Consider the following 27203-nt stretch of genomic DNA (forward strand, 5'->3'; position numbering starts at 1 on the left):
ACTAGGGAGAGAACAGGGCCCCTCAAAGCTCAGCAAGGCGGCCTTTGTGTGGAGCCACAAAAAATGGGGGAGAAACTAAATGAATATTTTGCATCAGTATTTACTGTGGAGAAAGATATGGAAGATATAGACTTCAAAGTTTGTGAGAAGATTTGTAGCTCGGGTGCTCGTTGTTGTGGTTCTGTTCGCCGAGCTGGGAATTTGTGTTGCAGACGTTTCGTCCCCTGTCTAGGTGACATCCTCAGTGCTTGGGAGCCTCCTGTGAAATGCTTCTGTAATGTTTCCTCCGGCATTTATAGTGGTTTGTCTCTGCCGCTTCCGGTTGTCAGTTCCAGCTGTCTGCTGCAGTGGCCGGTATGTTGGATCCAGGTCGCTGTGCTCATTGATTGAATCTGTGGATGAGTGCCATGCCTCTAGGAATTCCCTGGCTGTTCTCTGTTTGGCTTGTCCTGTAGTAGTAGTGTTGTCCCAGTCGAACTCATGTTGCTTGTCATCTGCATGTGTGGCTACTAAGGATAGCTGGTCGTGTCGTTTCGCGGCTAGTTGGTGTTCATGGATGCAGGTTGTTAGCTGTCTTCATGTCTGTCCTGTGTAGTGTTTTGTGCAGTCTTTGCATGCGATTTTGTACACTACATTGGTTTTGCTCATGCTGGGTATCGGGTCCTTTGTCCTGGTGAGTTGTCTGAGAGTGGCTGTTGGTTTGTGTGCTGTTATGAGTCCAGGTGGTCACAGTAGTCTGGCTGTCAGTTCAGAAATGTTTTTGATGTATGGGAGTGTGGCTAGTCCTTTGGGTTGCGGCATGTCCTCATTCCGTTGTCTTTCCCTTAGGCATCTGTTGATAAAATTGCAGGGGTATCCGTTTTTGGCGAATATATTGTATAGGTGTTCTTCTTCCTCTTTTTGCAGTTCTGGTGTGCTGCAGTGTGTTGTGGCCCTTTTGAACAGTGTCTGGATGCAACTTCTTTTGTGTGAGTTGGGGTGGTTGCTTTTGTAGTTCAGGACTTGGTCTGTGTATGTGGCTTTCCCGTATACCTTTGTGGTGAATTCTCCGTTATGTGTTCTCTGTACCATGACGTCTAGGAATGGGAGTTGGTTGTCCTTTTCTTCCTCCCTAGAGAATTGGATTCCTGTGAGTGTGGCTTTGATGATCCAGTGTGTGTTCTCCATTTCTGTGTTTTTGATGATTACAAAGGTATCATCTACAGATCTGACCCAGAGTTTGGGCTGAATTTGTGGTAAGGCTGTTTGTTCTAACCTTTGCATTACCGCTTCTGCTATGAGTCCAGAGATGGGTGAGCTCATGGGTGTGTTGTTGATGTGTTCATATATTTAGTTGTTGAATGTGAAGTGTGTTGTGAGGCACAGGTCCAATAGTTTAAGTATGCCGTCTTTGTTGTTAGGTTCCCCGTCTTGTCTGTTCTGTATGTCCAGCAGGTTGGCTATTGTTTCTCTGGCTAGGGTTTTGTTGGTTGAGGTGAACAGTGCCGTCACATCGAATGAGTCCTTGCTTTCTTCCTTGTCTATGTGTATATTTCTGATGATGTCCAAGAATTCCTGTGTTGCTTGTATAGAGTGTCTGGATCCGCTGATCAGGTGTTTCAGTTTCTGCTGTAGTTCTTTAGTTTGTGTGATGGAGTCCCTGGTAGTGATATTATGGGTCTGAGTGGGATGTCTGGTTTGTGCACTTTAGGTAGTCCATAGAATCTGGGGGTGTTGTTGCTTTCCGGTTTCATTCTTTGTAGGCCAGACCTGGTTATCTGTCTGTTTTTTTGTAGATTCCTCCGTGTGTTGTTTATCCTATTGGTGAGCTGTGGGGTGGGGTCAAACTCCCTCTTTTGGTAGGTGTTGGTGTCTGCAAGTAGTTGTTGCGCTTTTTGGATGTAGTCTGCTTTGTCCAGGATGACCATCATTCTGCCTTTGTCTGCTGGTAGTATGATTATGTTCTTATCATTTCTTAGTGATTTTAGTGCTTTCCTCTCCTTGGTGTTGAGGTTGTGTGTTTGCCTTTTCCTTGTTATCAGGGGTACGATACTTTGTCTCACTGTTTGTTGTGTCTCTTCTGTCAATCCATTGTTCCTGAGTGTGCATTCTAGTGCTGCTAGGAAGTCTGCTGTGTTGGCGTCCCTGTGGTTGTAGTTGAGTCCCTTGGCCAGTATTGTTCTTTCCATGTCTGTGAGCTGTCTGTGGGAGAGGTTTCTAATCCAGGTGTGTGTTGTGGTGTCCTCTTTGTTGTGTGTTAGTTTGGTCATTTTTTCTTTTAGTGCCCTTTTTTTGCTGTGTGTGGTCCGGTGACGGCCTGTTCTATGGTCCGGGTCCATTCCTGATTGGTCGTTTTTGAAATTAACGAGTTTCGGCGCGCAATTTCTTGTCTGTATTTGTGAAGTCTGTTGTGAGTGTCTGTAATCATTACTTGGATCATCCTGAGTCCGTTCTGTCTGGCTATGTCCCTGGCTTGTGGATTGTTGACTGGTGGTCTGTATCTGACACATGGTGGAAGGATTCAATTCTTACGGCATTCGTGCAGGAACCGGAGTTGTTCATATGTGGCGCTTAGGCGGTTGGCACAGGATTCCCATTTCCTGGCTTGTTTTAGCGTCTCTCGCCCGTAGGTGTTCAAAGTTTGTGAGAAGATTTGTAGCTCAGGTGCTCGTTGTTGTGGTTCTGTTTGCTGAGCTGGGAATTTGTGTTGCAGACGTTTCGTCCCCTGTCTAGGTGACATCCTCAGTGCTTGGGAGCCTCCTGTGAAGCGCTTCTGTGATCCTTCCTCCGGCATTTGTAGTGGTTTGTATCTGCTGCTTCTGGTTGTCAGGTCCAGCTGTCTGCTGCAGTGGCCGGTATGTTGGGTCCAGGTTGATGTGATTATTGATTGAATTCGACTGGGACAACACTACTATTATAGGATAAGCCAAACAGAGAACAGGCAGGGAATTCCTAGAGGCATGGCACTCATCCACAGATTCAATCAACAAACACATCGACCTGGACCCAATATACCGGCCACTGCAGCAGACAGCTGGAACTGACAACCGGAAGCAGCAGATTCAAACCACTACAAATGCCGGAAGAAAGATCACAGAAGCATTTCACAGGAGGCTCCCAAGCACTGAGGATGTCACCTAGACAGGGGACGAAACATCTGCAACACAAATTCCCAGCTCGGCAAACAGAACCACAACAAGATATAGACTGTAGGGAAATAGATGGTGACTTCTTGCAAAATGTCCAGATTGCAGAAGAGGAAGTGCTGGATGTCTTGAAACGTTTAAAGGTGGATAAGTCCCCAGAACCTGATCAGGTGTATCCGAGAACTCTGTGGGAAGCTAGAGAAGTGATTGCTGGGCCTTTTGCTGAGATATCTGTATCATCGATAGTCACAGGTGAGGTGCCGGAAGACTGGAGGTTGGCAAACGTCTTGCCACTGTTTAAGAAGGGCGGTAAGGACAAGCCAGGGAACTATAGACCGGTCAGCCTGACCTCAGTGGTGGGCAAGTTGTTGGAGGGAATCCTGAGGGACAGGATGTACATGTATTTGGAAAGGCAAGGACTGATTAGGGATAGTCAACATGGCTTTGTGCGTGGGAAATCATGTCTCACAAACTTGATTGAGTTTTTTGAAGAAGTAACAAAGAAAATTGATGAGGGCAGAGCAGTAGATGTGATCTATATGGACTTCAGTAAGGCGTTCGACAAGGTTCCCCATGGGAGACTGATTAGCAAGGTTAGATGTCATGGAATACAGGGAGAACTAGCCATTTGGAAACAGAACTGGCTCAAAGGTAGAAGACAGAGGGTGGTGGTGGAGGGTTGTTTTCCAGACTGGAGGCCTGTGACCAGTGGAGTGCCACAAGGATCGGTGCTGGGCACTCTACTTTTTGTCATTTACATAAATGATCTGGATGCGAGCATAAGAGGTACAGTTAGTAAGCTTGCAGATGACACCAAAATTGGAGGTGTAGTGGACAGCGAAGAAGGGTACCTCAGATTACAACTGAATCTGGACCAGATGGGCCAATGGGCTGAGGAGTGGCAGATGGAGTTTAATTCAGATAAATGCGAGGTCCTGCATTTGAGGAAAGTAAATCTTAGCAGGACTTATACACTTAATGGTAAGGTCCTAGGGAGTGTTGCTGAACAAAGAGACCTTGGAGTGCAGGTTCACAGCTCCTTGTAAGTGGAGTGGCAGGTAGATAGGATAGTGAAGAAGGCATTTGGTATGCTTTCCTTTATTGGTCAGAGTATTGAGTACAGGAGTTGGGAGGTCATGTTGCGGCTGTACAGGGCATTGGTTAGGCCACTGTTGGAATATTGAGTGCAATTCTGGTCTCCTTCCTATTGGAAAGATGTTGTGAAACTTGAAAGGGTTCAGAAAAGATTTACAAGGATGTTGCCAGGGTTGGAGGATCTGAGCTACAGCGAGAGGCTGAGCAGGCTGGGGCTGTTTTCCCTGGAGCGTCGGAGGCTGAGGGGTAACCTTATAGAGGGGCATAGATAGGATAAATAGGCGAAGTCTTTTCCCTGGGTTTGGGGAGTCCAGAACCAGGGGGCATAGGTTTTGGGTGAGAGAGGAAAGATGTAAAAGAGACCTAAGGGGCAACTTTTTCACGCAGAGGGTGGTACGTGTATGGAATGAGCTGCCGAGGATGTGGTGCAGGCTGGTACAATTGCAACATTTAAGAAGCATCTGGATGGGTATATGAGTAGGAAGGATATGGGCCGGGTGCTGGCAGGTGGGACTAGATTGGGTTGGGATATCTGGTTGGCCTGGACGGGTTGGACCGAAGGTTCTGTTTCCATGCTGTACATCTCTATGACTCTATTATAAAAATGACCTTGCCCATTTACAACACATTTGCAAACTATCTCTCTAGTAATGGGCTTTGTGTCTTTGGAAGTCTTTTTCTCAAAGAATAATGAATAATAGATTCTTGATAGTTGGGGTGGGAGGGGAGAATTAATTGGCCAGGACTAATAATGAGTAGGAGATTCTTGATATGCAGGGGAAGGGAGGAGTAATTGGACAGGAGTAATGGTGCTTAGTAGTTTCTTGATAGGTGAGGGGGAGGGGAGGAGTAATTGGACAGGAATAATAATGAGGTGTAGACTCTTGATAGGTGGGGAGAGAAGGAATAATTGGACAGGCGTAATAATGAGTAGTTTTTTGGTCGGCAGGGTGGGGAGGAGTAATTGGACAGGAGTAATAGGGAGTAGTAGATTCTTGATAGGTGAGGGGAGGGTGGCCTAGTTGGACAGGAGTAATAATGAGTAGTATATTTAGATGGGAAGGGAGGAATAATTTGGTCAGGAGTAATAATGAGTAGTAGGTTCTTGATAGGCGGGGAGGAAAGGAGTAAATGGACAGGAGTAATAGTGAGTAGTAGTTTTTTTGATAGGCAGGGTGGGGAGGAGTAAATGGACAGGAGTAATAATGTGTAGTAGATTCTTGATAGGTAGGAGAGGGAAGGATTAATTGGACAGGAGCAATAATGTGTATTTGATCCTTGATAGGGGAGGGGAGGAGTAATTGTACAGGAGTAATAGTGAGTTGTAGGTTCTTGGTGGGGGGGGAGGAGTATTTGGACAAGAGTAATAATGAGTAGTAAATTCTTGATAGGTAGGGGAGGAGAGGAGTAATAATGAGTAGTAGATCCTTGTTAGACGGTGTGAGGAGTAATAATCTGTAGTGGATCCTTGATAGGTTGGGAGAGAAGGGATGGAGTGATTGGATAGGAGTAATAATGAGAAATAGATCTTTGATAGGTGGGGGAGGGCAGGTGTTATTGGACAGGAGTAATAATGAGTAGTAGATCCTTGATAGATGGTGGGAGGAGTAATAATGTGTACTCGATCCAGGATAGGTTGTGTGGGGGGTGGTGAGGGAGGAGTGATCAGACAGGCAGGAAGGTGCATTCAGCTGATCAGGCCCAATTGGCTTACTGCATGTGTCCATACGATCGGGAACAGGTAACCTGACATGATGATGGAAGCAGATTCATAGGGAGTTTTCAAAATGGGGTTAGATGAATATTTGATTTGGAGGAGCTGGTGTTGGAGTAGGGTGGAAAAAGGTAAAAATCACACAGCACCAGGTTATGGTCCAACAGGTTTATTTGGAAGCACTAGCTTTTGGAGCACCGCCCCTTCATCAGGTGGTTGTCCTGTTGGACCAAAACATGGCATGGCGTGGTGCGGTGCGGCGTGGTGCGGTGCGGCGTGGCGTGGTGCGGCGTGGCGTGGTGTGGTGCGGTGCGGCGTGGCGTGGTGCGGCGTGGCGTGGCGTGGTGCGGCGTGGCGTGGTGTGGTGCGGCGTGGCGTGGCGTGGTGCGGCGTGGTGCGGCGTGGCGTGGTGTGGTGCGGCGTGGCGTGGTGTGGTGCGGCGTGGCGTGGTGTGGTGCGGCGTGGCGTGGTGTGGTGCGGTGCGGCGTGGTGTGGTGCGGCGTGGCGTGGTGTGGTGCGGCGTGGCATGGCGTGGCGTGGTGCGGCGTGGCGTGGCGTGGTGTGGTGCGGCATGGCGTGGCGTGGTGCGGTGTGATGTTGAACTACATATTTGACCAGATGACATTTGGAGTTTTAATGGGGGAGGGACAGGAATGGAATTAATTTAAATAGCTCTTTCCAACAGCCAAAGGGGTTGTCTTCTGTGTCTATGATATAAGGACAGGGTCTATAAGCAAGTTGGTTTATAATTATTTAAAACTCTGTACAATAGATGCTGGTATTTAGCGCCAATATATCCACCCTTACAGCCCTGAGTTAGTGACTAGTGTTGTGCTGTTTTGAGTCAGGAATGTTAAACAATTCAACTATTAACTTTCTCCCATTTCTAAATATGTTGTTCTATTTCCTAGCAGAGGGTACTGACAGGACTAATCGGAAAGTGCCTGTCTGCCGTTGTCTAAACAATATCGAACTATGTTTAAGCGACACGGCCTGGCCTCTATGATTTATTTTTTGTTTCTTTCCCGTGGAAAATGCTGACCATAAACCATAGAAATGTGAGCATGTTGTCAGAGACAAAAGGAACAAATAGGCCTTAGCTGATCTGAGCAGTGTCACCATATCTAAAGAAGTAATCTATTATACAATACTTTGTGAACAAAGAGGTAAGATGTTTACTTTGTATTCGAGTTGTAGTGGATCTCTTGACTGAGTTCCCTGACTGGGGCTGTTAACCTGAGGCCAGTCAGGAAGCCCTAACTGACCGATATCACCAGGGGTTTCAGCGAGACTCCTCAGTCTATGGACTGAGCTGAGCTGAGCTGGTCAGAGCCATGTACTGTACATGTGTAAGTAAAGGATGGCCTGGTGACAGGCTACCAGCCTCTCTGCAGTTATTTCACAGGTAAAAGGGTTTCTGTGATAAAAGGCAAACATATCTTGTTTTCTGTATCAGTAAAAGAATAACATAATATTTTACTCCATGTTGTACAATGAGATGACATAATTGAGATTGAGGTACCATATACCCTGTTTGGTACTTAAAGCCCTGGCAACAATATCAAAGTTAAAAAGCTCTTTATGCTTTATAATATACTCATATTCTAGACTGTGTTAAATGGGCCTGAACCTACAGTAGAAAACTGTACCTGTGTGTACAGTGCTTACTCAGTGAGTCAGTACGTGTCTCTAACCAAGACACTGATGGTGATTCATGAAATGGCTCTCTGTCTGGAAGGTACTGCATGTGAGAGCTCCAGTTCACGTCATCTCCCAACACTCAGCTTTCAACAACAAAAGCAATCTGAACTTGGATTGTTCTATTAAAATTTTAAAAGGTTCTCGACTGGTCACTAGTGCAAGGCAACAAAAGTTGACATTGAGTCAAAGAGGTATTCAATAAGGCAGTTAGCAAAAGCACAATCCGCGGAGCATCTTAAAGGTCTCAGCTGGAACTGGCTCTGAGTTTCTGTGCTCCGGTCCTATGTCAGACACTAGAATGCAAATATTAAGACTGACAGTCATGTAGGGACAGAGGTCTGGCTGCAGTGTTGGAGAGGCTGTCATTCAGTCCAGGGGTTAAACCAAAGTCCCATCTGTCCTCTGAGAAGACATTAAAGATTGCATGGCACTAATTGAAGATGAACAGGGTTTTCCACAATGTCCTGGGTAATATTTATCCCTGAACCAACACCTGATAAATATAACACAGAAAACGACCTTGCTCCTGTTCTGTTGTCAGGCTCACCTCCCTCCCCTTCCTGGACCATCTCTCACACCTCCTCCCCTTCCTGGACCATCTCTGACACCTCCCTCCCCTTCCTGGACCTCCTTACCTAATCAGAAACTGGGGATTTATAACTTTTATGTGTTTTAAGACATCCAGCACCACCTTCTCTGTAATATGGACATTTTTCAAGATGTCACCAACTATTTTCCCACATTCTAAATCTTTTATGTCCTTCTCTACAGTGAACATTGATGCAAAATACTTATTTAGTGTCTCGCCCATCTCCTGTGGTTCCACACATAGGCTGCCTTGCTGAGTTTTGAGGGGCCCTATTCTCTCCTTAGTTATCCTTTTGTTCTTAATATATTTATAAAATCCCTTTGGATTATTCTTCACCCTGTTTGCTGGAGCTATCTCATGTCCCCTTTTTGCCCTCCTGATTTCCCTCCTTAAGTATAATCCTACTGCCTTTATACTCTTCTAAGGATTCACTCGATCTATCCTGTCTATACTTGACATATGCTTCCTTCTTTTTCTTAACCAAATCCTCAATTTCTCTTGTCATCCAGCATTCCCTATACCTACCAGCCTTTCCTTTCACTGTGACAGGAATATACTTTCTCTGGATTCTTGTTATCTCATTTCTGAAGGCTTCACATTTTCTTTTTACCTGCGAACATCTGCCTCCAATCAGCTTTCGAAAGTTCTTGCCTAATACCGTCAAAATTGGTCTTCCTCCAGTGTAGACCTTCAACTTTTAGATCTGGTCTATTCTTTTCCATCACTACTTTAAAACTAATAGAATTATGGTCGCCAGTTCCAAAGTGCTCCCCCACTGACACCTCAGTCACCTGCCCTGCCTTATTTCCCAAGAGTAGGTCAAGTTTTGCACCTTCTCTAGTAGGTACATCCACATACTGAATTAGAAAATTGTCTTGTACGCACTTAACAAATTCCACTCCATCTAAACCCTTAACACTGTGGCAGTCCCAGTCTATGTTTGGGAAGTTAAAATCCCCTACCATAATCATCCTAATATTTTTACAGATAACTGAAATTTTTTGACAAATTTGTTTCTTAATTTCCCTCTGACTGTTAGGGGGTCTATAATACAATTCCAATAAGGTGATCATCCTTTTCTTATTTCTCAGTTCCACTCGAATAACTTCCCTGGATGTATTTTTGGGAATATCCTCCCTCAGCACAGCTGTAATGCTATCACTTTCAAAAATGCCACTCCCCCTCCTCTCTTGCCCCCTTTTTCTATCCTTCCTGGAACATTTAAGCTGCCAGTCCTGCCCATCCCACATTTCTATAATTGCTATGATGTCCCAGTCCCATGTTCCTGAGTTCATCTGCCTTCCCTGTTAGGCCTCCTGCATTGAAATAAATGCACTTTAATTGATCAGTCCTACCTTGTTCTCTGCTTTGTCCCTGCCTGCCCTGACTGTTTGACTCGCTCCTTTGCCCAACTGTACCAGTCTCAGATTGCTCTCTTTCCTCACTATCTCCCTAGATCCCCTCCCCACTGTACCAATTTAAATCCTCCTGAGCAGCTCTAGCAAATCTCCCTGCTAGTATGTTAGTCCCCTTCCAATTCAGGTGCAATCCATTCTTCTTGCACAAGTCACTTTTATCCTAGAAGCAATCTCAATGATCCAAAAAATGTGAACCTTTTCCCAAATACCAGCTCCTCAGCCATGCATTCATCTGCTTTTTCCTGCTATTCCTTCGCTCACTAGCTCACAGCACCAGGAATAATCCAGATATTACTACTCTCAAGGACCTCCTTTTTAAATTCCTGCCTAACTTTCTATTTTCTCCCTTCAGAATCTCATCCTTTTCCTTTCCTATGTCATTCATTCCAATGTGTACAATGACCTCCTGCTGGTTCCTCTCCCCTTGGTGAACATTCTGCACCCTTCTCCAAAATCCAGGGAGACAACACACCATTCTGATTTTTTGCTGTGTTGTGGATGTGGTATCAAATTGCTCTTCCTTGCAGTTGAAATGACATGGAGGCACCATTAGAGAATCTAATTCACAAGAAGAGACTGACTGTTGTGTGGATATTGGCAGCTATTTATTATCTGTTTGAGAGAACTTTTCAGATTTTCATTTTTTTCTGCTTGCAGCTTTCTTATAAGTTGCAACCTTCCTTTCAATTAAACTCCTTAGTTACACATTCCTACAGTCTCTGGCAGGATTACACATTCCATTGAGCTTCCAGACCAGATTATACCAGGATCCTTCTGGGTGACCTCCCCTATGTGACCTCCTTGGTGACCTTTCCATGTGACCAGCAGCACAAGGAGAAAAGTTTAATCTTCAATAAAAATGCGGCTGGTCAATGGGTGCAGGAACAGGACTGGGACAAGAAGTTTGATTCCTATTGTAGGTTTATTCAGCCAATTACGTTTTGCCAAAAAACAGTTTGAGAAACAAGTTAATTAAAACACCGAGTTGTTCAGTCCATAATGAAGTGTAATTAGTCATTATGTTGGCTGTCAAACTTGGGAATGATTTATTGGTGGGATTTTTATGTCTTTGCCAGATGTCATATATTGCATTAAACTCACTGGTTATGAACTTTGACTACGAACAATGTGAACATCAAGTGTATTTATTGCGCCCAATCTACAACTAGATCCTGGGCAAGGTTCCCCAAGTTGTTCCAGTTTTAGACAGGAACCCCAAATTTGAGCCCTTCAATGATCGTAACAAGGATAACTTCGAAAATGTTCCTCTCCCCTGTGGATAGTTTCTTCCAAACCAAACAAATTTGTGTTTTAGAAGGAGCCAATTTAATCAAGTTTTCTTGGGTTCACAACAAGATGAAATTTTTAATTACCAAACTGGGAAGAAATAAAAACAGCACACAGACTGGAAATGAGAAGTGAGCCCGAGACAGATGAAGGTTAAAAGATGTACGGTTAGTTGCTGTGTCCTTATTGAAGTGTGGATTGTGGAACGTTGATAGTCGAACAATTGTTTTTGAGCTGCTTGGCTTTGCAGGTTAACTGGAATTCTTTTTATCCCGTTCCATTTTGATGGTTTGTTGGCTAGCTGCCTTTCAGCACTGAGTGAGGGGTTCCAAGATCTTCAATGCAGGGGCAATCAAAGAGTAATTCTTTGACTGTGACCTTCACTCAAAATCAGGCCGCTGCACAAGAGCACCTCAGCTCGTTAGCACACCACTGTCCGCTAACATACACAGGCCAGTGTTGAATTGACTTTGGTTCCATTAGAATGCAGTTCATTGTCCTTGTGTATGTTTGAAAGAGGAAGGCATGAAATATGTCTTTTGATCACATTGTTGTCTCTTTACCCCCATCATATCCACAGGCAACTCCCAGGACATTATAATTCAGTCCCCACTGTATTCCTCCCTTTTTAAATCTGTTTGAAGTTTCCTTGACCCCATCGAGATGATCCTCCAAGGCGGCTGTCCCTGTGCAGCCGCTGAATTTACATCCCCAGTCATTTGTTTGACTGTGACATACTCTTTTTAAAAAATAAACGTACACTAGAATCAAAATTTGGACACCTCCAAAGGTGAATCAGGATTATTATCTGTGGTCACGGCACATTCTTGTAACATGCGGGAGTCTTGTCACACGTAGAAACTAGTAAAGATGGGAGTATAAGGGGAATGGCAAAAGTGAAGCAAATTTGATTCTCCAATTGAATACGGCCTAGCATGATCTTGCCAAGTTAAGGTGTTAGATTTTGTAGAGTTATACCGTGCAGTTTAATTTACAATGTTATATCTGATAGAGTATGCAATATCCACCAACTTTCACGCCACGTAGGTGCCGGGTAAAGACCAACTCCAACAAGAAAAGCTCCACCCTGAAACTCTATCAGCATCTTGACTATCAGAGCTAAGCAGTTCTGCGAGGTGAATGGCTCAACCTCCCTTCACAGAACCTCTTCATCAACCTTACCTGGTGCGCAGGAATTTTATATAAATGCCCAGCTCCACTAAAGCTTTTTGTGCAGCTGCACACGTACATTGGATTAAAAATGAGTGAATATTCCGAGTTAAAGGGAGCACCACTTTTCATCATCGACAAAACTGAAGTCAGGAGTGTGATGCCATACCCGTCATTTACATGGGCAACTGAAAGTGTAACAACACTCTAGATGTTTGCCATCAAATAGGACAAGTAGTCCTGGCATCACAGTTTGTACAATCTCCAGCAATTAGTCAGGGATGAGTGGGGTGGGGGGAGTGGGTTAGTCTTCGGCAGGTCAGTGTGGACTTGTTGGGCCGAAGGGCCTGTTTCCATACTGTAGGTAATCTAATATTAAAAAAATGGAGAGGGTTCAGAAAAGATTTGCCAGGATGTTGCTAGGAATAGAAGGTCTGAGTTATAAAAATGGGTTGGATAGGTTGGGATTTTTTTTACTTGAACATTGGAGATGACCTTACAGAAGTTTATAAAATCATGAGGAGCATAGATAAGGTGAATAACAACTGCCTTTTCCTGAGGATGGGGGAGTTCAAAACGAGTGCCATATTTTTAAGGTGAGAGGAGAAAGATTTAAACAGCCATGAGGGGCAACCTTTTCACACAGAGTGTGGTTTGTGTGTGAAATCAACTGCCAGAGGAAGTGGTAGATGTTGGTACAGTTACAGTATTTGGATGAGGGCACGAATAGGAAAGGGATAGCAGGCAGGTGGGGTTGGTTTAGTTTGGGATCACAGTTGGCACGGATGAGTTGGACTGAAGGGTCTGTTTCCATGCTGTACATCTCTCTGTGAACATTATTAACACACTTGCTGCAATGCCTGCAGGAACAGCTGTACCATTGCAAGGTGTCTATATGACCAGGCAATTATTGCAATTTCCAGCATTGTCCACAACCTGAGAGCAAGTAAAATGAACCTTCTACTTGGCGCAATAAAGTGTTGTATAACATACATGTGAGTTTTTGACCGGATCTTAAGTGTTGGCTATTAACAGGCTGGGGTTGCCTAGTCTTGAAGAATTAGGCAGAGGACATTGCAGATGTCAAAGTTTTTTTTTGTGTGCTGTGGAGTTTTGATTCTACAACAGATACCTTTTCTCTATCACAGATTCCTTGCCTCCCTCCAGCAGCCGGGTTTCCCAAGGTTGGGAAAACTGGCAAATCCCAGTTCAAATATCAAGGTAAGGTCAAATGACCAGTTAATAGCCTCATTAAAATATTAAAATTGACAAACAGGCCTGGAAGCAGATTAACTCTAAACCTTACCTTCCCCTTGATTCCACTTTGTTTAATTCCAGAAATTGGATGTGAGTTTTGGGTTTGAGATTCTGTTTAACTCTTTTCAGTGTTAAAATTCATGCCATAGATCACCAGGGTTTGTGTGACAGTGTTGAGTGTTTGTCCAAGTTATCAGCCATATGTTCAACCCTGGCCAGTTTTCCTTTCTCAGCTCATATCTAATTGCCTACTGAATAAACCAAGGATCATTGTTATAGGCACATTTTTTACACAGAGACTTTGCACATCTCATCCTGTGTAAAACAAAGTCCCATGAAGTTGGAAATTTAAATTCTTTACATGCATAACGCCCCCAAAATAATAGTGGTGAAAACAGACAAAACTTAAAAGCCATTTGATGGATTTTCCTAGGGTTTCTGAGCTCGACATCAGGCTGTATCAGGTTGCTGACATGGCTGGACAAAACTGGAACGGGTCTGCTGTTGGTGACCTGACCTCCTCTGTGTTACACGATACAGGCCCACACAGTAATTTCAGGAGCTGAAATGGATTTCAAATATTCAACAGGGAAGTGGTTACAAAATGTAAACAGTGTCAAACTATGTAGCTTCTGTAAGAAGAAAATGAAGTAAGATCTCTGGTTTAATATCTAATCTCTACAGTAGTGTGTGCTACAAACAGCTTCAATGTTTTTGGTTCCAGGATGGAAAAAAAAACAGATTATTCTTAAGGATGTTGTTTTACCAGAACAGCAGATTATTTCCATTCATTGATGGGATGTGAGCATTGTTGGCTGGACCAGTCTTTGCTGCACATTCCTGATCTCTTTTGAGAAAGTGGTGGTGAGCTATCTTGTTGACCCTCTGCAGTCTGTTGGCAGGGGGAGGAGTGCAGTGTTGTTAGGGAGGGGGGTCAGTGTGGGAGCAGTGGTACAATTCCAAAATGGTGCACGTCTTGGAGGAAGGACAACCTGCAGGTGGCGCTGCTCTCCTTGTCCTTCGAAGTGAGAGAGTTCATGGGTTTGGAAGGAGAAAGGTGCTGCTGACATCAATTGAGTCCAGGATGGACTTGGCTGTGACCTTTCCTATGGATGTAAGCCATTTCCCACGAGCTGTTATGGCTCACACATGGGAGCTGCCACTTGGGAAGTTTACCACCTACAGGGGTATATTCCAACAAGGAGCCAATATCATCTGGAGAGGAGAAAATTGGCAGGAACATTGTGTAAAGAAACCGCTCACATGATGGAGCTGCCGATCACAAGATAAATTCCTGCAGAATATTCAAAACTGTCCTCGGAAAGATGCATTGACTTCCCGATTTTGTTGTCAAAGGCAAGCAAGAGGAGCATCTAGTGGGAAAAGCAAATTTGGATCCTGAACTTTCTTTGGCCAGAGGATGATCAGATCTGGGTTGTTGACAGCAGGTAATCCACATCAATGTCAGTAAAGATCAACAACTCATTACTAACTCTGGCTCATTGCTGGAACTCACCTTCAAGTTTCAGCTCATATTTTGTAAGTTGATAGTTTCTGAATGTTGATCCAAGTTAGAGTTAAGCATCTCATTTTCCCTGGATCGTTTTTTCCTTATGACTGGCAATTGTTGTGGCCAGTCATCAGTCTTCCCAATGGGATAAGCAGATAAGGACCACCACCTCATTCTCAACAAAAAGTTGAGACTCCTCAAAAGAATCAATGCAGACCTCATCATTGGCACTGCCCTCAGATGGTGGTAGCTGCCGGGACCTCTACGGGGACAGATCATTGTCTCTGTGGTGGAACAATTCATTTCCTACTTGGTTTGAAAAAGCAAATTAAAGTCCAGAACATCATTATGTGGCTGGTCACCATCATTCCCAGAATATTCTTTTCCACTTTTAGCTTCTCCTCCAAGTGAAAGGTTCAGAAATGAGACCATGCTTACACGGGAACAGCTCAAATTCATTTCTGTTACATCAAGCAAATAAAGAATATGTCAATCCTACACGGTGTCTCTGTTTAATAAAGAAAATAATGATTGACATTCCATATATCATTCCCAATCATCTTTTCTTCCATTGTAGTGAAGCATAGTTTGCATCTGTCCTTGTCCTCTTGTTCTGATTCCTCCTGAATCCTGAAGTTTGATGGGACCCTCTTGGAAGAATTGAGGCTTCACCCTCAGGGTTGAATCTGAAAGAATAGATACATTCTCCCTCTATCCAGTTTAAAATCATATTCTTGCATTTTCCATGATATCTGAATATTATAAATCATCTTGTGGGTCTATAATTTCACCTGTAGCAGAAGTTATCTTGTTCCTCTCTTACATCCACTTCTTAGACAGTTGCACATTGTGGTGGTTTATTACTCCACCTTTGTCCCACAGATTGAAGTTTCCTGTTGGTGCTTCAGCAAATCACCTGAAAATGGCCTACCCTGTGGCATGTCCGCTACCCAGTCTTACTGATCCATCAGGGTGGGCACTGATGTGGAGTTTTTCCACCATTTTGTGGACATGAAGCAAGAATGGATGTGGCACCCCCATTCCCATCCTGCACATTGGTAGCTATCCAATCACAGACTGGGATGGAGTAAGTGTTCTGGGCCAGGGGATGTTTTATTTGCCCATGGATAAAAGCAGTATTCCACTTCTGAAGTTCAGGCTGTTTAGAAAATGGCCTGGTCTTTGCTAATGTTAGGCCTTTTTAGTCTGTAAACATTCTGGTAAAATTTGATCTAGCCCATCCACTGTCTGCAGTCCTTGAGGACCTCATCTCTCAATGGCCCATGTTGGGAATTATTGGCAAGGTGGAATGAGTCATCAATAATCAGTGGTTATGGTGTCTACTTTGCCTTCTCTGTAAGGAACTCGAATCTGCAATTGTTTTGTTTTACTGTGGTGAGTTGGGAGGTCATGTCGCGGCTGTACAGGACGTTGGTTAGGCCCCCTCTGAAATATTGCGTGCAATTCTGGTCTCCTTTGTATCAGCAGGATGTTGTGAAACTTGAAAGGGTTCAGAAAAGATTTACAAGGATGTTGTCAGGGTTGGAGGATCTGAGGTACAGGGAGAGGCTGAACAGGCTGGGGGTGTTTTCCCTGAAGTGTCAGAAGCTGAGGGGTGACCTTATAGACATTCTATAAAATCATGAGGGGCGTAGATAGAGTAAATAGACAAAGTATTTGCCTGGAGTTGGGGGAGTCCAGAAGGCATAGATTTAAGGTGAGAGGGGAAAGATTTAAAAGGATCCTAAGGGGCAACTTTTTCACGCAGAGGGTGGTATGTATATGGAATGAGCTGCCAGAGGAAGTGATGGAGGCTGGTACAATGACAACATTTAAAAGGCATCTGGATGGGTATATGAATAGGAAGGGTTTAGAGGGATATGAGCCGGGTCCTGACAGGTGGGACTAGATTAGGTTGGGATATCTGGTCGGCATGGACCGGTTGGGTGGAAGGGCTTGTTCCTGTGCTGTACATCTTTATGACTCTGATTTTTTTGCAGCTTGCTGTATTCCATTTTGCAAACTTGTGTGTTTTGCCGGTGTTTTGTGGGGTCTCCCTCTCCATGGTCCAGTTTCTTGGTTGGCCTCGAAATCCACCCCTCCCTCCCACCGCAGAGCGTCTCCTCAGGTTTGTTCCCTACTTCTGGGATTGGAATGGATTTGAATTCCTTCATCCTTCACACAATGATGGATTTCTCTGCAGGTCTCTGTTGTCTTTCCTGTGGATCTGGTCGCTGTTTGGGACCATGTGGTTTGTCGTCAGAAGGTAACATGATCATATACAACAAACAGTAAGGGAAGAAGCCAACAGGCATGTCTCCCAGTGCCATGTGACCTGGCATCATTATGACAGCTCCTTATGCATGTGCTTTGCGGCTATGTTTGAAGGGCAGTTCTGAGGTATGGTCACCGGACCCGAAAAGTCTCTGATTTTCTCTCCAAGATGCTGCCCGAACTGCCGAGCTTTACCAGCATTCTCTGTTTTTGTTTTCTGATTAAAGGTATAATTGACCCTTTATTCCATGCTAGCTTCAGCAAGTGAAACATTTCATGCAATCACAGACAAAGGAGGAATAAGTGTACGTTTAAATTATGATTGCTTCCCCCCCACCCCAAGCCCAAAGCAGAGAGATATCGTTTGAACTTCTCTCTTCCCTTTTTGCTTCTCTCCAGAGGTAGGCTAATGGGTATTTCCCAAACTCTAATCCAAAAAATTCAGAGTTTTGCAATGAACCCATCATTTAAGATGAAATCAGATATAGGTTTTAAGAGCAAAGCACTTAAAACCCAGGAGAATTGCTTTGCTATTCCATCTGCACACACGCACTCAGGGGATTAAGGAAGCCAGGACATAGAAGGAGATATGTAATAAATTGCAAATTTGGGTAATTCCAGTGTTTCAAAAGTCAGTTCATATGAGGTGTAGCTTCCCAGATGTCAGTGTCCAATAATAGTCTGCACAAAGGAGAATTAAATAAACAATAGCTGGCCATGGCTTTTCACACTCGATGAAGAGTCAGCAACCACTAAATGATGGCCCCCACTCATCCTGTCCTGCAGTCACTCACAGGAGGATTCCCTATCAATGGTTAACAACATTTCAAATGCAAAATTTGTAAATTGAACTTGGAATATTCACTGAGTGAGATTAATTTCCCTTTTTGATACACGTTTTCAGATTATTGTTGATGACTGTCACATACAGGGAAGGTGTAAACTTTTGTAAATTTCAATGAGCCAAGATCCAAAGCACCTTTCTGTCTTACGTAATGTTTGGAACATAAAGTTTCATCATGTTTATTGCAAAGGAGAACACCTGAAAAGGACCGACAAAAACAGCAGTGGTGAATTCTGGAAGAGATACGGTACCAGGAACTTTAAAACTGATTTTGTTGACATGTTCTACCATAAAGGTTTAATGCTTTAATAACTGCAACATGAATCATTTTAGAACCAACTTCGACAATCCTGCCTTTCAAGCCAATAGCAAAGTTTAAATATCTGTGGTTCTTTCAGGCTACATAAAAATAATAGGAATCCTACACACAGCAGTACAACTCTCTGATTTCCTTTCATTGGGCCCATTTTAATAGGGATGGTTTTTACTGTCAGTTGATACAAATACATTTTAGTTAAATTATCGTCTTAATTTGGAAGCTCAAACATTTTGTGGAGCTGCAATAATCCCAACTGAAAATTCATATTACACTAGCACCAAAACGTTAGCTCAATGTCACCGAGGTCCCAGTGCCAGACCCTTGGGCAGGCAGGTTCAAGGAACAGAGTACTTGACCAACAGCATGTCCAGTTAAGTGTTTGAGGAAAATGTTTTTTAATTTCAGCCAGGTTGATGAAGTGAGTAGATAAAGGCTAGCTCTGTGCAGTCACACCGAAACATTGTCTCTCCTTCTTTTCAATGCTTTTGAACCTGCCATGATTTCAAACATTTCTGTTTTTAAAAGTCTCCACATGTCTCAATTATGCTTACCAAACACAGACCTCCTGAATCTTCTCAATAGCAATTGTGTCCACATTATTAAAGCAATAATTTGGTCTCTTCCCCATTTCCATTCGCATCTTTTATTCCTCCAACACTTTGCACTGTTTCACAGCTCCAGCCCTCTCAGCCCCTGCACCAAACCCATTCTCCATCATTTCCAATTTCAGTTACTTTCCTAATTCTCTGCTCTGCTATGAAAGTGCAGTACTGTCTCAACTTAGAACAGCGAGTGCTGGAAATGCTCAGCAGGTCTGACAGCTTTTGTGTAGGGAGAGAAACAGAGTTAATTATTCAGTTTGATTAGCTTTCAACAGAACAGTTCTGATGTCTTATTTAAAATACAAACTCCATTTCTCTCTCTCTCCACAGATGCTGCCAGACCTGCCAACAGTATTTGGCAACTCTGGTAAAGAGTCATCTAGACTCGAAACATTCACTTGCTCTCTCTCCATGGATGCTACCTGACCTGCTATGATCTCCAGCATCTTTCTTTCAGTACAGTTTCCAGCATCTGCGGTAATTTATTCCTGACAGCGTATAGTGTTTCTATTCTACTCTGTTAGCTGGGACAGTTTGGTGTAGCACTCCCATCTCTGAGACATAAGTTTTCAGGTTTAAGTTCAAAACTCAAACTGACGTTCTGGTGCAGTGCTGAGGCGGGTGTTGGCTTTCATACATGAAGTCCCCCAGCTGCTTACAGAGACACCTGTAAAAGATTATATTGCGGTAATTAAAGAATATGAGGGGAGTTACTCCAATCTACTGCCTGAGATTGATCCCTCAAACAACATCACAAAAAGTAATGAATATTGCCACAGTGCTGGTTGAGAGAGTTTTCTGGGTGTGATTTGAACAGCCATGTTTTCTGAACTTTGCAGCCCAGTCTGTGCACTTGGATTTAAAGAGCTTTGAGACAATAAGTGCCCCTGAGGACACTGTACAAAGCCTAAATCTTTCCTTTTTTTGCACCGCTCACCTCCTGAACCAAATGACGGCTGTTCCCATCGAGCTTTACCACCCCCTCTAGTCTCATCCATTACCAATGACCAGTTTTTTTTTAGATTACTTAGTGTGGAAACAGGCCCTTCAGCCCAACAAGTCCACACCAACCCACCGAAGTGCAACCCTCCCATACCCCTACATTTACCCCTTACCTAACACTACGGGCAATTTAGCATGGCCAATTCACCTGACCCGCACATCTTTGGACTGTGGGAGGAAACCGGAGCACCCGGAGGAAACCCACGCAGACACGGGGAGAACGTGCAAACTCCACACAGTCTGTCGCCTGAGGCGGGAATTGAACCGGGGTCTCAGGCGCTGTGAGGCAGCAGTGCTAACCACTGTGCCACCGTGCCACCCAAAAAATTTGATTGCAAATTGTAATTACATATGTGCATCACTCCCCAATGATGTAGATGGGGGAGTGGGGAAGTCTTCACAAAAACATTGCAAAATTTCTATAATTTTCTAATTGGACCAATTCTTTCAAAGGAATCTATTTGGATCCTCTGAAGCCTAGCAACAGCAGATGTTTTTTGTTTTCCAGAGTCAGGGCCATAGTTTGATGACTGAAAACCAAATTGTTGATTTTGTTTCTTTCTCTCCTTTTCCTGGGATATTATTGTGGAAAGTAAGGAAGAAAAACATAGACTGGGGCATGGGAATTTGCAATTCAGATTCAGTCTGCCCACTTGTTTGGAGTTTGATTAGTGGAATATTTTCACTTAATGTTTAATGAACAAAGGAGACAAGTTAGTAACAAAGAAAATAAAAAACAGTGGAAATGACACGACTCACAACCTAGTAACTGCAGTTTTCCTTGGAGAATGCAGCATTGAAAATTAGATAGCTAGTCACTGGTAGAAACTTGTCCTAATATCCAACAGTTCAAAATGGAGCCAAAGTAATTTTATCATTTAGTGATCATTTTTCCACTTACTGGGAACATTTGGAGTGGTGCTTATAGGCAGCACGTTATTGGTATTGCAACACTACAGCAACGCTCCCCATTCATGAACAATGGTGTCACAGTCAGGAGCATCCTGCCTGGCAGGATTAGGGAACGGGTTTCATCATACTTTTAAAAATAAAATAAAAAGTAAAACTGGCACCATTGGGGAAAATAGGTATGTGATGGAAACACATTTAAAAACAAACAAAGGTAAGAAAGTTATTCAAAACCAATCGTCAGCGAATCCGGAAACAAATCCAGATCAGTCTTGGAGTTGGCAGAATGGGAACTTTGCCTTAGACCTCCAGTTTATAATTCTTCAATGAGCTGGTAAAAATCAATCCAAAAAATAATTTTGAATGAAATATTATTTTTAAGAAAGTCCTTTCTTAAACCCACCAGCCGGAGATTACAAATCCCATTATTTACCAACTAAACAAACAGGGAACACTGAGTTGTGAAAATATCAGTCCTTTCCCAAGTGCAGGCAGTGACTAGTGGGGTACTGCCAGATTCAGTGCTTGAACCCCAACCATTCAAAGCCGGTAGAAATAACGTTAATGAGGGAACTAAATACAACATTTGCAAGTTTGGCAATGATACAAACTTGTGGGAGGGGGGAGGATTGTGCGGAGGAGGCTTCAAAGTGATTTTGACAGGTTGAGTGACTGAGCAAGCACATTATACACATATTATCACGTGGTTAAATGTGAAGTTATAATCTGGTGTGTAACACAGAAGGAGAGAGTGTTATTTCAGTGGTGATATGGTGAGCAAGTGTGGATGTACAAAGGGATCTGTGTCCTTGTACACAAGTGGATGAAAGTAGACAGGCAGCTGCTGTAAGCAATTACAAGGCAAATGGTATTCTGGCCTTCAATGCAAATAGAGTTCCCTTGGTGCAATTTTACAGGGCCTTGATCAGACCACGCCTGCAGTATTGTGTGGAGTTTTATTCTCCCAGTATAAGGAAGGAGTGCAGCGTCAGCTCAGAATGGCACCGAGGCTGGCAGGACTATCAAATGGGGAAAGAACCAGGGGACATGGTCTCAGGACATGGGGTGGAGCATTTAGGACTGAGATGAGGAAACATTTCATCAAAGGGTGGTGATTCTGTGAAATTCTCTACCATAGGAAGCTGGGGAGGGCAAGTCACTGAATGTCTTCAGGAAGAGAGAGGTTTTTTTAGATTTTGAAGGCATCAAAGAACACGGAAAAAAAGTGGGAATATGGTATTGAGCTGATGGATCAACCACAATCCTGTTGAATGGTGGGGCAGGTTTGAAGGGCTGAATGGCCTACTCTTGCACCTAGTTTCTATGTTTCAATCCAAACTGACTGGTTAGGAAAACAGGAAGTCTCGCTACACCATTCTCTTCACCAATTTCTCTGCAAAACCTCACCCTCACTCTATCCCTGTTACTGCACCCACCTCCCACCAAGGCTCATGCTCTACCACTCTCGCTACTGTCTACAACATCTTCCGTCATGCACTGTCACTCAACCCAACCCATGACAACCACTAACACTGTATGCCCTCTGCACTTCCTCTTCACTTGGTCAGGATACCTCTCCACTTGCAGCAACAGTAATAGCTGTGCCATTTCCATCTCCATCAGATCAGCCTCCCTCCCATTCCAGCAGGAAAGCAGCCCCCAAAAGGCAGAAAGTTTCCCGACTGGTTGTGGGATCCAGCTCCTCACCTGTCCTGTGGTCAACTCCTTCCTGATGGCATACCAATGCGCTGCTACCTCAGGTGGGCCTGAACTGTGAATTGGACAGGACGTTTATGCATTAATGATCTAGATGAAGGAATTGAGGGCATTATGGCTAAGTTTGTAAATGATGCAAAGGTAATTGAAGGAGAGTGGGCAAAGAAGTGATAGCTGGAGTACAATGTTGGAACATGTGAGGTCATGCACTTTGGTAGGAAGAAAACAAGCATGGACTATTTTCTAAATGAGGAGAAAACTCAGAAATCTGAAGGGCAAAGAGACTTGGGAGTTCTAGCCCAGGATTCTCTCGAGGTAAACTTGCAGGGTGAGTCAGTAGTTAGGAAGGCAAATGTAATGATGGCATTTATTTTGAGAGGATTTGAATATAAAAGCAGGGAGGTACTTCTGAGGTTCTATAAGGCTCTGGTCAGACCACATTTGGAGTATTATGCGCAGTTTTAGACCCCTTACTTCAGGAAGGATGGACTGGCATTGGAGCATGTTTAGGTGAGGTTAACGAGAATGGTCCCAGGAATGAAAAGCTTAACATATGAGGAACATTCGAGGACTCTGGGTCTATACTTGATGGAATTTACAATGATAACGGGGTGGGGGTGGGGGTGGGGGTGGGGGTGGGGGTGGGAGGAGATCTAATTGAAACTTACAGAATACTGAATGGCCTGAACAGAGTAGATGTTTCCATTGGTCGGAGAGACTAGGACCCAAGAGCACAGCCTGAAAGTAAAGGGAAGACCTTTTAGAACAAAGATAAGGAGAAATGTCTCAGCCAGAGAGTGGGGAATCTATGGAATTCATTGCCAGAAAGCTGTAGGAGCCAGGTCATTGAGTATATTTAAGATGAAGATAGATAGGTTCTTAATTGTCAAGGGGATTAGGAGTTAGGGGGAGACAATGGGAGAATGGACCTGAATGGCCTAATTTCTGCTCCTGTGTCTTATGGACATATTCAGGGTGGGTGATGGTGTATTGTGGACATTATCTATGAGGTATGATTCGATGAGTATGACCATGTCGGGCTGTTGTTTGACTAGTCTTTTGGAGAGCTCTCCCAGTTTTTTTGCCCAGGAATGTGGGATTTGCCTGTGTGTATTATCGGAGTGGTTTGATTTATAACATTAGTGTTCAGCATTGAGATCAGGCAGTAGTGTGGAGACTGGATTCACCTGTCAAGTACAGTAGGGTTTACTGGATTGAGCTGTTTACCTTCAAACTCCTTGTCAGAGCTGGGTATGAACACATTCCTTTCCGCAGTATGCCCTCACTTTGTGCTCTTTAAGCCTGGAATGCTCTTGAGATGCTGCCAGTCAAGACCTCACAGGTTTTCAGCACAGAATTAATGAGCATTCCTTTGCAAAGGGTGATGCAGAATGGGAGAAGGAGGAGTATCTTCTGAGCAGTCTGAGGTCTTGGCATTCTCACTTTGATTTGCTGTTAATTCTGCATGTGACCCAGTGATTTTGCACCCCTCCACCCCACCCCCATTCTCAGTCCACTGAGCCATGACTGAGCAAACTTGCCATTCAACTGAGTCAAGAAAAGATTATGTTGATTAGTTTAAGCAGTGTCCTCTTCACTTCAGAACGAGTTGGAACGCAGATCTGAAGATTGTGCTCTGCTAGTCATTCTCACATATAAACCCTGTGCATTCAATGAACAACAATAAGAAATCTGAGATAGCCTGATAACTTATCCCAATTTCTTATGTATTCTGTCATTCTTATTTTTAGTTGGTCTTGCTTTCTGTCTTTATAATAGAGGTGCTGTTCTAAAATAAAACATTGAAATCTTAATCCCTGGTAATACTGTAATTTTTCTTGCAGATCTCCCCAAAGCAGCTAGTGTAACTTCAGTGGAGAATTGGTGGCAAATTTGGTAACTTGAACAATCTAGGATTTTGCTGATATTCCCTGAAATTGCAGAAACCGCGGAAAAGAAACGGAATGTGGTTTTCCATGAAAGCTGACAGTGGCAGGTGCAGGAGATCGAGTCTCTGGAGATCTTTATAAATTAGCTCATGGGTTGATAGTGACCTCACACAGCCATTATTTGATGCCTACCGCTAAATGACGAGCTGCTGTCTTGAACTACTTAAAGACAACGAATGGCTTGCAGGTTATTTCAGTGGAGTCAGAAAATTGTAAGCAATTCAGTCCTTAAAACAAGAAAACAAATTCATGACCATTTTTACTGAGATGGTATGAGTTAAATGCCTACTCTTAGATGATTAAGCCGCTCTGGATTACTAGTTTGGTAACATAACCTGGTTTAATAATAGAAATTGCAAAACAATACAGTTTGTAATTTCTATTATTAAACCAGGTCTCTGAAGTATGTTACCAGACAAGTAAAGTCTATCCTTTTAATTGTGTCATATTTCTAATTTATTCCACGATTCACTGTAAAGTAATGCAACTACTTTCTTATTCCTCTTTTTGTATCTAGGATTTGTACTTGGGTACCTTGTACCTAAGATAGCAGCATAAAGGGCAACATTGTCAACTTTTCACTGTGCTCCTGTACTTGAGTACACATGACAATAAAGGATATTCTATGTCCTGACTGCCGGGTAGCATGTTGAATTACCACATTAATTAATTAGTGTTGATCCATGTTGAAGTGTAATTAAAGAATAATCTCTGATTATCCTGGTAGCTCCAAAGATGAGAGTTTAAAGTGAAATGTTGGGCTTCTAGATAGCTGATGCAGAAATAAAATTTCAAATTGGATTGCAGTGAATCAAATATCGAGCACCAACATATTGGGCAGCTAATGCTCCCTTGCCGTTTCACTGTTGCAACAGCTGACACAAGTGGTAGGCAATGACCATTTCCAGCAAAAGAGAATCTAACCACCGCCCCTTGACATTCAGCGGTATTACCATCACCGAATCCCTCACTGTCAACATCCTTGGGATTACCATTGACCAGAAACTCAAATGTACCAGATATACAGATACCGTGGCTGCAAGAGCAGGTCAGACGCTAGGAATCCTGAAGCGAGTAACTTAACTCTTGCCTCCTCAAAGCCTGTCCACTATTGATAAGGCACAAGCCAGGAGTGTGATGGAATACTCCCCACGTGCCTGGATGGGTACAGCTCCAACAACACTCAAGAAGCTCGACACCATCCAGGAGAAAGCAGCTCGCTTGATTGGCACCACACCCACAAACATTCACTCCCTCCTTCATGGCTGATTGGTAGCAGCACTCATCTATAATCTGCACAGCAGAAGTTCAGCAAGGCTCCTTCGATAGTCCTTCTCAAGCCCATACTCCGTGCTGTTTAGAGAAAGACAAGAGCTGAAATAGATAGGAATCTCACCACCTGCAAGTTTCCCTCAATGTTATTTACCATTCTGAACTTGGACGTCAATGCTGTTCCTTTGCTACTGCTGATTACAATCTCCCTCCCTAATAGTACAGGATGTTTCTACACCCCAAGGACTGCAGCAAGTCAAGAAAATAGTTCACTACCACCTTCTCAAGAGTAATTAGGGAGAGGCAAGAAATGCTGGCCTAGCAATCTCTCTCCTCTGAAAAATAAAAATAAAATGACAGGATTATATTATTTCTCAACAACCAGCACCCCCCACCCCCTGTATTTCCTGTGTAAATCAGAAGATATGTAGGTATTTTTTATAATCTCACCTTCTCTTCCTGTTGTGGAATCTGAATGAGAAGTGAAAAGTGGTAGCAGGAAATCTGCTCCAATCCCTTCCTTGCAGACAGCCTGAAAGATGTACTTCCAACCTGTATAACGGGATGAACAGAGTGCTAATGCTACTGCCCTTATAATCCAGAGGCCTGAAATAATACATAATGATACACCTCCTGAAGATTTAAGTTCAAATCTGGGAACTGCTGGAGTTAGAATTGAATCAATTAATCTGTGGAGCAAAATTGTTCTCCATACTGATGACAAAGAAACTATTGGGTTGTTGGAAAGAAACCCTTTAGTTTTACAATGGTGCTTTTAGGGAAGGCAGCCTGCTGTCTTTATCAGGTCTGATCTGAATGTAACTCCAATTCTGCACCAATGTAATGAAATCTGATTGAAGATTTGTAGCTCGGGTATCCGTTGTTGTGGTTCTGCTCGCCGAGCTGGAAGTTTTTGCTGCAAACATTTCGTTCCCTGGCTAGGGAACATCATCAGTGCTGTTGGAGCCTCGTGTGAAGCGCTGCTTTGATGTTTCTTCCGGTATTTATAGTGGTTTGTTCTTGCCGCTTCCGGGTGTCAGTTTCAGCTGCAGTGATTTGTATGTGGGGTCCAGGTCGATGTGTCTGTTGATGGATGTTCTTGCCGTTTCCGGGTGTCAGTTTCAGCTGTAGTGGTTTGTATATGGTGTCCAGGTCAATGTGTCTGTTGATGGAGTTTGGGGATGAATGCCATGCTTCTAGGAATTCTCTGGCTGTTCTCTGTCTGGCTTGTCCTATGATAGTGGTGTTTTCCCAGTCAAATTCATGTTGCTGGTTGTCTGAGTGTATGGCTACTAGAGAAACCATGGTATCATTCGACGTGACGGCACTGTTCACTTCAATTGACAAAACCCTAGCCAGAGAAACAATAGCCAACCTACTGGACACACATAACAGAACACAGGAGGCCGAACCTATCAACAAGGACGGCATACTTAAACTACTGGACCTG

This window comes from Hemiscyllium ocellatum, chromosome 16 (assembly GCF_020745735.1).
Source record: "Hemiscyllium ocellatum isolate sHemOce1 chromosome 16, sHemOce1.pat.X.cur, whole genome shotgun sequence".
Lineage (NCBI taxonomy): Eukaryota > Metazoa > Chordata > Chondrichthyes > Orectolobiformes > Hemiscylliidae > Hemiscyllium > Hemiscyllium ocellatum.